The 12,613-nt window shown below is 43.1% G+C and overlaps 1 protein-coding gene across 7 annotated transcripts in view; it reads left to right on the plus strand.

Moving 5' to 3' along the window:
* Positions 1-12,613, plus strand: part of VGLL4 (vestigial like family member 4) — a 161,916-nt gene that overhangs the window by 81,442 nt on the left and 67,861 nt on the right. The window lies entirely within an intron of this gene.

Raw genomic sequence — 12,613 nt, forward strand, 5'->3', positions numbered from 1 at the left:
ACATATACATTGTTAAAAGTTTGCTTTATGCTTGCAACATACTAACTCCTCGCATTTTAAACTCTTTTAAATTGTATTTCTTTTTTGATTTCTGTTGGCGTTTTCTTTAGAGGAGGAACTTCTGGACCCAAGTAAAAAGTTAAACATGCCAGGTTTTCTCTCTCTCTCTCTTTTTTTTTTTTTTGCTTTCATACTTACACTATCTACGTACAGTATTCCTGTTGTAGTCCAACAGCCAGCAAGAACTTTGGATTTTCACGTAGAGGGGAACAGAAAGTTACAGTGCGTTTTTGTGTTCAAGAGCGATTGTCCCAAACAATGAAGAATTTTTCTATTCAGTTTGGGGGCCTGGAAGGGCACCCATGTCACAGAGCACAGACTGGCCCTTTGTCTGATTTCCCGTTTCCTGTACAGCTCTGGGAGAGTTCTGACATTGAAGGATGTTCCCTCCACACTCCTGTCCCTTGTGGAAGTGGTTGCACAACCCACCAACCAGAAAGCTAAATTAAAAAACAAAAACAAAAAAACAACTCGGAAATCTTATCACTTATTACCGCCTACTAAACCATGAGGTATTTCCCCACTGCCCTGTAGTGTTTCAAGCTGTCTCTATTAGTAGTAAGAAGAGAAAAGGGAATTTCTTAATCCAACATTATCTACGTGCGATTTGAAAAAGTGGTAATGGTCTGAGTCTGAGTAGCCGGAGACACATCTCCGGGGGAATTCAGCTTGGCAGGGGAAGTGTTTTTTGTGTAACCACATACAAATCAAGGAGACTTCTCCCTTCTGATTCAGCAGGAGAAGTTTCCATGTCTCTGCCTATAGTGAACTGAACATTGCTCTAGAAAGAGAAAACATGGAAGAAACTTGGGAGGGTGAGCCGATCCACTTGTATTTTTCGTGTAGAAACTTTAGCCCTGTTGCCCAAGCAGTCAAAAACTTACCCTTTCCCCTTCAAGGAAAAAATCTCATTCTTGGTTTTATTTAACTTTGTGGATGAGAATCTCATATTTAAAGTAGTCTTTTTTTTTGTTTGTTTTAATCCTACTTGTTCCAGGAATGCGAATTTTGGTGAATTGCTTTCTTTGAATCTGCTGCTTTAGGTATCATCCTGTTTCTAAAGTCACTCATTTAAAAGGCAGACTTTTTTTTTTTACATCTTTATTGGAGTGTAATTGCTTTACAATGTTGTGTTAGTTTCTGCTGTACAACAAAGTGAATCAGCTATACGTATCCATATACTCCTGTATCCCCTGCCTCTGGAGCCTCCCTCCACCCTCCCTATTCCCACCCCTCTAAGTGTCATAAAGCACTGAGCTGATCTCCCTGTGCTGTGCAGCTGTTTCCCACTAGCTATCTATTTTACATTTGGTAGTGTATGTATGTCAGTGCTACTCTCTCACTTCATCCCAGCTTCCCCCCCCCCCACCGTGTCCTCAAGTCCGTTTTAGAGTGGTCTAAGCAACAGGCCACCAGGCGTGTTTCCTGTGAAATTAACATTGCAGTTAGTTTAAAAGAATTTTTTTTCAGTGAACAAGAAACTGAAAACTTCTAAGGCACTTTCTGTTGGATTGTCTTTGTCATTGAGTAATAAGATATTTTCAGAATAAAACAAAGCATAATTATCAGCCTGAGAGAGGAATATAGGGATTATTAGGAAATTGATACCATGTTAATTTTTTGTGTCTGCAGGTGGTGAGGAAAAGCTTACGGAAAGCTTGTCCAGGTTGATCTGTTGTTTAGTAGGTACCATACACGAGAGTGGTCTTCTAGGTTCCCTCCTTAATTGGGAGGAAGAAACTTTGATTCTGAAAGTTGAGTAGATGTGTGGGATGATGTGCTGTAGTCTGTTTGGTTTAAACATCTGCTGCTGTTTTCCTTATTATGAAAGTTAACATTATTTTAACACCAAAATAAATACACAGGAAATGACGAAAAGCACAGCAAAATCTGAGTGGTGTTTATAGTGGGCTGTTTATGTCCTAGTGGTTTTCTCAGTGTAAACATTGCACACATCTGCTCTGAACTCAAAAGGGTGTTTAGAAGATGGGCATAAATCTTAGATGGGATTTTTTGGGGCGGGGGGGATAAGAAAAGTTGGAATAGTTATTGTTCCTTTTAAGTCCAGCACTTTGAGAGTATTCGTATTAAATCTATCAGCTCACCAGCATTCCAGGGAAGTTACTTGCAAAACGGAATGTACAGTTGGTGGGCAGTGTTTGATTTCACTTAGGGCCCAGGCATGTTTCACGTCTCTTAAAAATAAGGGACAAAATAGTTTTCTGAATTTTTAGTCTTAAGAAGGTAAGATGTTGACGGTTAATTATTCTCTAGGTTAGTTGTACTGTTTTCCTTATTTGTATTAGAGCTCTACTCCACAAAATAAACCTTGTGTCTGCACCATCTTTCCTCAGCCTCTCTAGGAACTTACGCACAAATAGGTCTTTTTTAGCCAATTCTCTCATAGCCTACAAGGTCTTCCTAAAACCCCACATTTAGGGTAGACTCCAGATGGCTTAGATATGACTCTCTGCTGGGTGTCGGCTCCTGACTTTCACCATAGAAATCCACAAGCATAATGGAAAAGAGAATTAAGGAAAAAAAATGAACCACAAATAGATTTGGGGTGGGGACCTGTTGGGATAGGAGAAGATGCTTGGCAAAGGGCAGGAAGAATCTGCGTTTGGCTAACTTATGGAAACTAGCTACCTTCATTGGTGATAAGCCAGTTAGCAGAACTCTGCTTGGGTATTAATGTGTCTTTTCAAAAGTCTCTGGTTTATTGCTGAAATTCTCAACAGTTAGCCAGTTCATCAGTCATCACCCTTCCTACCGTATGTTCAAATTATACCCGCTTGAATCCCAGTTTTGCCTCTTATCTCCTTGAAAAGGAGCCTTCATTTTTTCCCCTCTGAACTCCTGAGAATGCGCCACTAATAGACCGAAAGCCTCATGAAGGCGGGGCTTTGTCTTGGTCACTGTATCCCTGAGTCCTGGCACAGTGCCTGGTGTGGCTCTCAGGAAGTGGTGGACTCAGAAATCAATGAAATCTCTCTGTCGGCAGCTGTGCTCGCTGCTGTATAATTTAGCACTTAATTTTATACTGTCTCATGTTCTCTAATTATCTAATTATTGCAGAGCTATCCAGGGCCTTAGATATAGCTAATACATTTGCCTTGTTTTTGCCAAGAAAACTGAGACCTAGAGAGGTAACTTGTCTGTCCGAGTTTATTCAGAAAGTTTGTGACAGAATTGAATTGAGGAGCAAAGTGGTTTCAGTTAGTCTGTGATTCTTCTATACCGCACCACCTCTCCAAAATTATTTGATGTCTTGCCTCCTTAATTAATCATCACCTCCTTGATGTTAGGGGCCGTGCTCTGTCCCAGGGACCTTCACAGCCCGCAGCACAGGGACAGCATCTTGGATCACGATGCACAGCTGAGTGTGACCTGGATTCTTCTTTGCTCTGAAACCAGTTGTCGGTCTAGGTTCCCAAACTCTTGTGATCATCAGGGAAGACGGTAATCAGGGCTCTAGGCGAGGAGAGTCCTCGGAATTCGCTTGCCTCGCTCCTTTGGCACGAAGCTTTGCTAACTTTGCTCTGACTGCAGGGGAGGAGGCCCTGTGTAGATGCCAGTCACAGAGAGTTTCCTCAAGGGACCAGGGAGCTGGTTCGACCATGGACTTTTCTCAAGATGGCTGATAGTTCTATTTACATAATTACTTAGTGCTGAAAACTTAGGTCCTGATAAATGTACTCCTGGTTGGCCGTGGCTTTAAGCTGCTGTTAGTGATACTTTAATTATGGGTTAAGAGCCATTAAGGTGTAATTTGGTAGAAGAATTCTTCCCTTTTAATTTAATGGTGTGATTTATATTGGGAGAAAGGAAGAATAGATTGTATCTTCAGATCTTCTGAAAGTTTCAGAGAAGAGCATTACAAGTTCCTGGACTTTTAGAGCTGTTCATTGTTTCAGAACTTAATTATCACTTGTTTCATCACAGGCTACATATAAATGAATTTTCTGGAATTGAAAGGAAAATGTACACAACGAGGGTGGTTGAGTCGAGTGAGACCCCACTAGGGATGTGAGCGAGGCCCATGCCCTGCTGACGGATTTCTTTTGTTTTCTGCCAGTTTAACCAGCAGCAGTTTAATGGAGTCCTGGTTTCATTGTTCTTTGTCTAATGAGCTCAGAGGCATCAGGAAACTTAGGAGTGTCCGGTAGTAGTGAGTTGAAAAGGGCACAGAGCAGAGCTGCTTTGTACTGGCTGTATTCTGTCCCCCGCCCCGAACATCAAGTGACCAGCTCTTCACCCAGGGGTGAGGTAAAGTGTCTGCAGCTGTCTTGCTGTGGAAATTCATTTTACTGTAGCTTTTAATTTGTAGGAGAGGGTCGGGAGTGAAGGGGGAGGGGGGGAAGGAGAGCTGGAGAGAGAGGGGGGAGGGGGGAGAGGAGGAGAGGTTGGGAGGAGCTTGGTTAATAAAACAAACTCAGGTGAGCCCAAGAGCTCTCCCGCGAGGACCTGGCCAGTATGTATTCCTTCTATCTACAGTTTGGGAGGGAACGTGTGATTATCCCCTCCTTCCTTCCGGCTCCCCTCCCTTGTTTCTCTACCCTTTTCTGGAAGGATTATTTTACTTGGCTGTTTCTTGGAACCTACACCAGCTTTGTTTTGGAAGGCGGATTTCTCTTCCTTCCTTCCGCCTTACTTCACTCTCGTCCTCAGGGCCTTCAATTCCTAGGGTGTTTGGATTCGTTCGCTGTGAAGGAAGATTATTTTAAAAACACACCGTAAGATACGAAGAAATTCCCCCTCTGCGTGTGAGAAGATTCGATACCTCTCCTTAATAGTTCGGTTCTGCTTTATTGTGAGGATGTTGCAGAAAACTGGGTTTTGTCGTGAAGAAATTAGATCCAGATTTAGCACTTCTGCATGTACACAAAGATATAAAATCAGGCTTACCAGGGATTGTTTCTGACTGTATCTGTTTTATCTCTCTGTATCTGCACGTTTATTCCGTGACTGTTTATATTTAGTGGTGTCTATGTATATACTGGGCTCCTTGGAGCTGAGCTCAAGCCTTCCTCAGCAACGTCAGTTTGTCTTACAAAATAGTCCCTCTCCCTTTTATTTTTTAATGAATTAATATATCAGCCGCTCCCCCCACCCCAGCCCCCCAAATACTTCAACCACTTTATTTTAGAAGCAGAGTCTGAAATTTTGATTTTCTCTCTTTTGCTTTCCTTCTCTCTGCCTTCCTGAATGTTACCTGTTCTACTAAGTTCTGAGGGATTATTGCCATCCGTTTGCTTTCTTATCTTGCCTTTTCTACATTTTCTTTCTTAGAATTCTGTAGATTGTTTTAATTTCAGTGTATTGTATACAGGATATGTTTTAATCCTAACAATGTGAATCACTTCAAGTTGAAAGAATGTTTATTTATGCTAAATAAAATAGAAAATCTCTTCTGAAAGTTGTCTTTAATTTGTGGCTATTTGTATGATCTTTTCTGAACTCTTAACATTTCACCCATCTGTTTGCAAAGAAGTCTGTAAACATAACAAACTGAAAAATATTTAGTAAGTGATTGGAGAAGACTCAGTACTGTGCTTTTGTAACCCAGTATCCATTCTCTTAAACATGTATGGAATGCCTCTGCTCTGCTAAGGAATGTGTTAGGTCTTGGGTTGATCTTTCTCTGTCTGTGTCTGTCTGTCTCTCTCTGTGTGTCTCGGTCTCTTAACATTTTTTGTTATGGAACATATATAGACATAAAAGTACATAAAACATATGTGTAATTTATAGTTTAAAAATAATCAACCTTGTAATCATCATCAGGTGAAGAAGTATTCATCCGCCTCCTTCAAGTGTTCTCTCCCAGTCAGAATTCCTCCCGACCCCAAGAGGGCGTCGCAGTTGTAACTTGCTTTTCTTTATACGTTTACTACCTATGTGTGCCATTCTAGACAAATTAGCTTAATTTTGTCTGGTGGTTTCTTTTTGTTTTTTTTGTGGGTTTTTTTAGCCCTGTTTGATTGGAATTATCCTGTAAGTCTTCTCTGTGTCTTGTTTATGAGATCTTTTAAAGTAGTGGCCATGTCCTAAGAGGTTGTCTTCTCCATATGAAGCCTGCTTCTCGGGTGGGGGACGGCTTCACCCTGGAACTTTCGCGGATGTCCCAGCCTCCCTTTTCACTCACCTGCTGCTCCCCTGTTAATAGACGTGGTGTTGCTTTGGTCTGAACTTTTTTTTCAGTCAGTATTTTGGTCACAGTCGTCACCACTGTTAAAGCCCACCAGCATCCATGTGTAATGGAAAATGGTGTGTTAGAAAAATTCTGCCCAGCACAGATGTAGAGAACAAACGTATGGACACCAAGGGGGGAAAGTGGCGGTGGGGTGGGGGGGGGTGAGGGGGTGGGATGAATTGGGAGATTGGGATTGACATGTATACACTGATGTGTATAAAATGGATAACTAATAACAACCTGCTGTATAAAAAGATAAATAAAATAAAATTCAAAACAAAAATTCTGCCCAGTTTTGGAGCGCGCAGGACTGGGGGAGGGTGGGGGGACACTTCTGGAGATACATAGGTTAATTAGGGTCTGAACAGAAACTTTAGTTGTGCATTAATGAGCAATTTGCTTGAAGGCTGAGACGTGTTACAAGTCAGCTTTGTCGCAGCGCCAGGTTTCCTTGGATGGTAATGCAGGGACTTGTAGATATACAGAAGAAGCTTAAATTGTTTGTTCCAGTACTCAAACAATACTCTGCATTGTATAGAGGTGGCTGCCGGAGAGCCACAAAGAGCTGAAACAATAGGCGGCCTCATGCACCACCTAAAGTTATGAATGAAGAGGGACCCTCCTATGTCTCCCTCTTGGTGTTTATTTTACATCTGTTGTGCATGAAAAGAGTTGCCTGTTAATCCTTCTTGGCTAATGATTAGACTTTAATGGAGTGAATTCCAGAACTGAAGGCTTTGAGGCAGATGCTTCCTGCCGAGCAGTGTAGCACCGTGCCCACACTCCCTCACCTTGCGCTGGGCAGAGCCTGCGCTGTCTCCCGGTTCCCAGTCGAGGGAGTGATGAGTGCGCATTTCTGCATGTTCCCCCCCTTTGAAAACAGACACACCTTCCGTGACGTGGCAGCCCTCTTAAAGTGACAAGGGATTAATTTAAAATCTTATTTCGTTGTCGGCAGCTTTCTCCTGTACCCATTTTCTCCCTTTCTTACTATGCGTGTCCTTTTAAACTATTGGTGTTTTTTTTTGATGAGCAACTGATAAACTATTGGCTGACCCCACAGAGAACCGTGTGTTATTTCCCTGCTGAAAAGCTCTGACCTCTTTGCCAGTGCTTAAAATCACCCAGGAGAGTGATTTGGGTAGCTTTTTAAAGAAATATGTAATAGCAGCTACAGTACCAGGCTAGAAGTTCTATGGCGTGGAGGGTAAAAGGGATGGAAAATAGTAGTCATTCTCGGTGTGAAACCTATGTAAAGTTCTGTAACACTGACGCACTGAATTCCCCATTGGGAACAATTACCACCAATTTCTGGAGATGATGATGGAGCCCTTTTTCTGTTAGAGGCTTTATTTCAATAAAGGGAGGGAAGCGGTAGAGTGAAGTAGAATTCCAGGACTAACAGCAGACATCAAATATTGCTCTTAGCGTCCAATAATAAATATAACACATAATAGATATATATATAAATAAAGTGATCTATATATAAATATATTTTTACATATTTTCTCTATATAAATATATAAAATACATACACACACGTGTATACCATACATGGTTTTATATTTTGTTCGACAGAGAGAGAGAATGAGAGAGAGCCTTCTTGTAGAGTGGGAAGAATCCTTATATACCATGTAAGGAGAAAATAGTGGAACCACCGCATCTCCTTGGCTTTCCTGCCTGCAGGCTGTTCAGAATCTGACTCCATCCTTCTTTCCTTTCCCCTAGGCCCAGTGAAAGGCTGGTTCTTCTATTTATGCTCACAGGTTCCTACCCTCTGGCCTCAGGGACTTATCAGTGATTGGCTTCTTTTCTGATTTCCTTTCTTCCTCTTCTTGGGTCTTTCCCTTCATCATGTGCTTACGCACAAGTCTCTCCCAACTTTAAAACAAAAACTAACCCATCCCTAAACCTTGTGTTCCCTTCTTACCTATTAGGTCTCTTTTCCTTGCCATCCACGTTATCGGAAGAAGGTCGGTGTTCTCTGTTTAGCTTCTGTCCATTCGCTCCTCATTCCACCGCCATCTGATTTCTGTTCCCACGACTCCATTGAAACTTTTTTGGACAGGGTCACTAAATGTTACCCTCGTGGCACGTTCAGTGGACACTTGTTCGTCCTTGGTGGTTCCAAATTCTTAAAATTCTTACATCCCTTGGCTCAGAGACTCATGGGGTCCCCACTCCATCGTGAACGAGGTGCTGTGCGCGGCATTGGCAGGGGTTTTATGTGCTCCTGGGGGTGGGTAGGAGGGTACGTGAGAGAGAGGCAGGCTGATAAACATTTGTTCTGAGCTTGAGAACAGATTGGAAGGAAATAGGAGAAATAGGAGAGGACGTGACTGTGCGATGCTTTGGGCAAGAGGTCACCACCCCGAGTCACAGCGGTGGTCGTGGAGTTGGAGAAGGGGGTAGATTTTAAAGATGTTTGGAGAGAAGACTGAAGGGCGTGGTTCTGGATGGGAGCAGGGGAAGAGGCAGGTGACGGGGAGGATAGTGGCTGCTTCCTCAGCTTCCGGCTTGTCCACGTGGAGGGACGGTGCTGCCATTTGCAGAGACGGGAAACACAGGGGGAAGACTGGGTTCTGTGGTGAGATTGTGAGTTTCATGAGTTTAGTTTTGGGTGTGTTAAGTTTGAAGGATCTTTGAAATTTCAAAGGAGAGATAAGTATTAGAAAGTTGAGTATATAGGTTTAGAGCTCAGAGAAGTGGCCACTGCCGGAGATGGTAATTTGGGACAGAGAATAAGAATGGTCACCTAGGAACAAAGACTAGAATAAGAAGTTGAAGAGGTCCTAGGAACCCTTCTCTTAGTCAGGTCTCCATGGGTTTTCTTCATTATCACTAAAATAACCGCATCACTGACCCCACCTCTCATCACGTTCCCTCTGGGCCTTGGTCTGTAACATCACGGGAGTGTCATTCCTCATGTACCCCTCCAGCCTCATCCTCCACTACTCTGTCGCCCACGTCATGTCTCCCATCGCTCCTTCACTTGCACCTGTGGTCCACACACACCCGACTCCTTCCTTCCAGTGAGCCGTGGCCTCTTCCTGAAATTCCACCTCTTCTCTCTCATGACGCCTGTTAGCCTCTCCCTCAAGGGCAGAGGCTTCTTCTGGAAAGTGACCCTCTTCACCCCGACCTTCTTGGCAGGGTTAGGTGTTGCGTTTGCGTGGCGTGCCACGTGTGCTTCTGTCAGAGCATTTGTACTCACCTGTCTGCCTTGCTGTAAGCTCTGGGAGGGCCAGGCCTTTGTCTTTGGTCTCTTTGTTCTTAGCATCAAGCACCGTGGTGTCTGCTTATGAGTGAATCCACTCCACTGTCTTTTCATTCAAGATAAAGAGACATTGGAATTGTGTGACTAGCCCAGGGATGCTCAGTTAGTTGAGAACACAAGGGAGTTTGTTAATTCTTAGAATGTTCTTAGAGGGGGGACAGAGAGCCAGGAAAAGGAGGCATATGAAGGTTGGGGGGGCACTCTTTAAGGCTCAGTGTCTGTAGAGAAACATTTTGAAGTGGGCTGGTTGCTTAGAAATAACTGCCCCTCCTCATCTGTTTTTTTGTTTTTTGTTTTTTTGTTTTAAATAGAAGGGGCACAGCCCACTGGGGAGACACATCGATCTCATCATTTTATTTTTATATTTATTTATTTATTTGTTTGTTTGTTTTTGGCTGTGTTGGGTCTCCGTTGCTGTGCACAGGCTTCCTCTAGTTGCAGCGAGCGGGGGCTACTCTTCGTTGCGGTGCGCGGGCTTCTCATTGCAGTGGCTTCTCTTGTTGTGGAGCATGGGCTCTAGGTGCGCGGGCTTCCGTAGTTGTGGCGCGTGGGCTCAGTAGTTGTGACGTGTGGGCTCAGTAGTTGTGGCGCACGGGCTTAGTTGCTCCGCGGCATGTGGGATCTTCCCGGACCAGGGCTCGAACCCGTGTCCCCTGCATTGGCAGGCGGGTTCTTAACCACTGCGCCACCAGGGAAGCCCCTCATCTTGTTTTCTAATCACTTGCCTTTAGTCTATGAAGTGAACTGATCACTTATGGGAGAATATTTAATACCTGTTACGTGCCAGGCACTGTTGTATGTGCTGGGGATGTAGATGTCAACAAAATAGACAGCAGGATCCCTGGGTTTTTGGAGCATAACAGCGAAGATGGGAGGCACACAATGAAGATGTAAATAAAGAAAGCAGGTAATTACAGGTTATGAAAAGCGTTCTTATTACAGGTTGCTGTCTCTTAGCTGACTTACTGTTTACAGTAGTTTTATCCACGCTCAAAAAGTGACTAGCATTCCCAAGCTTTGAGTGGATGATTTCCCTTATTGTCTTGTGAAGGACTTAAACGTATGTTGAGGAAACTTGAAAAAAGTTTCCTTTGGAATCTTAGAAGTGTGGAGTCTCCTACTTGGTTTATTCACTGTGATCAGAGTCAGACTGCCTTGCTTCATCGTACCTGTCTGTTATATTGGGAACTAGTGTTTATTGCAGTCTTCTCAACTTAAAAAAACCCAAGATAGTCAAATGGTTCATTTGGGTCCTAATAGGAATAAAATATATATTTAGAATTTACAAATTCAGTGAATTAAAAAAAAAAAAGCCCAGGAAATCAATGGATTAGTTGTATGTTCTTTTTAAAGTACTCTAGTCAGACCTTAAAAGATATTGCCCTGTCTGGGATAGATCCTCCAGTAACCCAAAGGAATTTTTATTGGGAGCTCTTATTTTGTGATAACAGAGTGTTTGCCGAGGGCTAGACAAAAAGTCAGTCTTGGACTTCATGTGGATAATGGACTGGAGTGTCCCACCTGTTTGGTTTCCTTTTTTTCTTTCGTTTGCATTGAAACATAATTAATTATGGTGAAATCTTAAGGGCATGGGTTCAAGAATTTTCCCCCTCTGTTTTTACTTTTTGTAACCACTACCCAGATCAAGACATGGCGCATTTTCATCACCACAGGAAGTTCCTTCATGCCCCCTCGCTAGGCGGTACCCGTCCCCCAGAGGTAATGTTACCACTGCTTCGACTCAGTGGTCATAAATTAGTGTTGCCTGCTCTTGGGCTGCACGTCAGTAGAATCATTTGATTCCAGCTTCTTGTGCTCGGCGTAATATTTCTGAGATTGGTCCACGTTGTTGCCCAGATCAGTAGTTTGTTCTTTTGGATTGCCCTGCTGTAGTCTGTCACACGAGTATATCACAATTTGCTTCTCTGTTCTCAGGTTGATGGACATTTGTCTTGTTTCCAGGTTTTAACCATTACGAATAAAGATGCTCTAAACAGTTGTTTCACTGTGGCAAAGGTATACCATAAAATTTGTTATTTTAGCCGTTTTTAGGGTACAGGTCAGTGGTATTCGGTCTGTTCACTTTGTGGTGCAGCCTCCGAACATTTTTATACAAGCCTTTTTGTGGACATATGTGCTCCTTTCTCTTGGATAAATACTCATGGTGGAATTGCTGGGTCATTGGGTAAGCTGAACTTTTTTTAGAAACTGCTCAACTGTTTTCCAAAGTGGTTGTACCATCTGACGCTCCCACCAGCAGCACCTAAGGGCTCCAGGAACTCTGTGTCCTCACCAGTACGGGGTGTCACCAGTCTTAAATTTTAGCCCTGCTGGGGGTTTATCATTGGACAATATCCAGGTATTTTTCACTGTTAACTTATAATCCGTTACTTATTGGAATACCTGCTAGGACACTGCTGATTGGTACGATGTGCCAAAATACATAGTCTCTGCTTTGGATGAGCTGATGGCCTCAGTTAGAGGCTGGAATATGTATGTTTGTTGTCTAATTGCAGGGCAGAGGTAGTGATTTTGGTATTGTTCAAAGGAGGGGTTGTTTTTCCAAGTGGGTAAATCCAAGGCCGTGGAAACCAGGAGGCAGCCAGAGTGAGAGATGTGAACAAACACCAACGTGGCACAGAGGCCTCTTTTTTTGGGAACACTTTCCCGTAGTATAGTGTTGCTTTGCTTTAGTTCATGTTGGGTAATGATTCATCCACCCACTGGCCTGTTAAAAGAAAGCTCAGGGATTAAGGTCTCTCAGCTCCAGTTTGATTTATCTCCTGGTTTACCTCCCATTCCCTCTTTAGGTTCTTCTAATCTGTGACTCGCCCCCCCCCTTTCGAATGCCCTCCACGCTCCTTTCCAGCAACATGAATTCTATAGATCCTTCAACCTCCATTTATAAAACTTTACCTGAAACTTTTTATAGGCAGGAATAGTACTGTAACCTGTTGAATTCTCAATTCCTGGCAAGATGCCTTGTTGTCTTTCTGATTGTTGTCTGTTATCCTTTTCTTTTGAGTTTCTGTAGAGTTTACAGTCTGTAATACTCATTTAGCAGTCAGAGCACCTTGTATTTT

This window comes from Globicephala melas, chromosome 11 (assembly GCF_963455315.2).
Source record: "Globicephala melas chromosome 11, mGloMel1.2, whole genome shotgun sequence".
Classification (NCBI taxonomy): Eukaryota; Metazoa; Chordata; class Mammalia; order Artiodactyla; family Delphinidae; genus Globicephala; species Globicephala melas.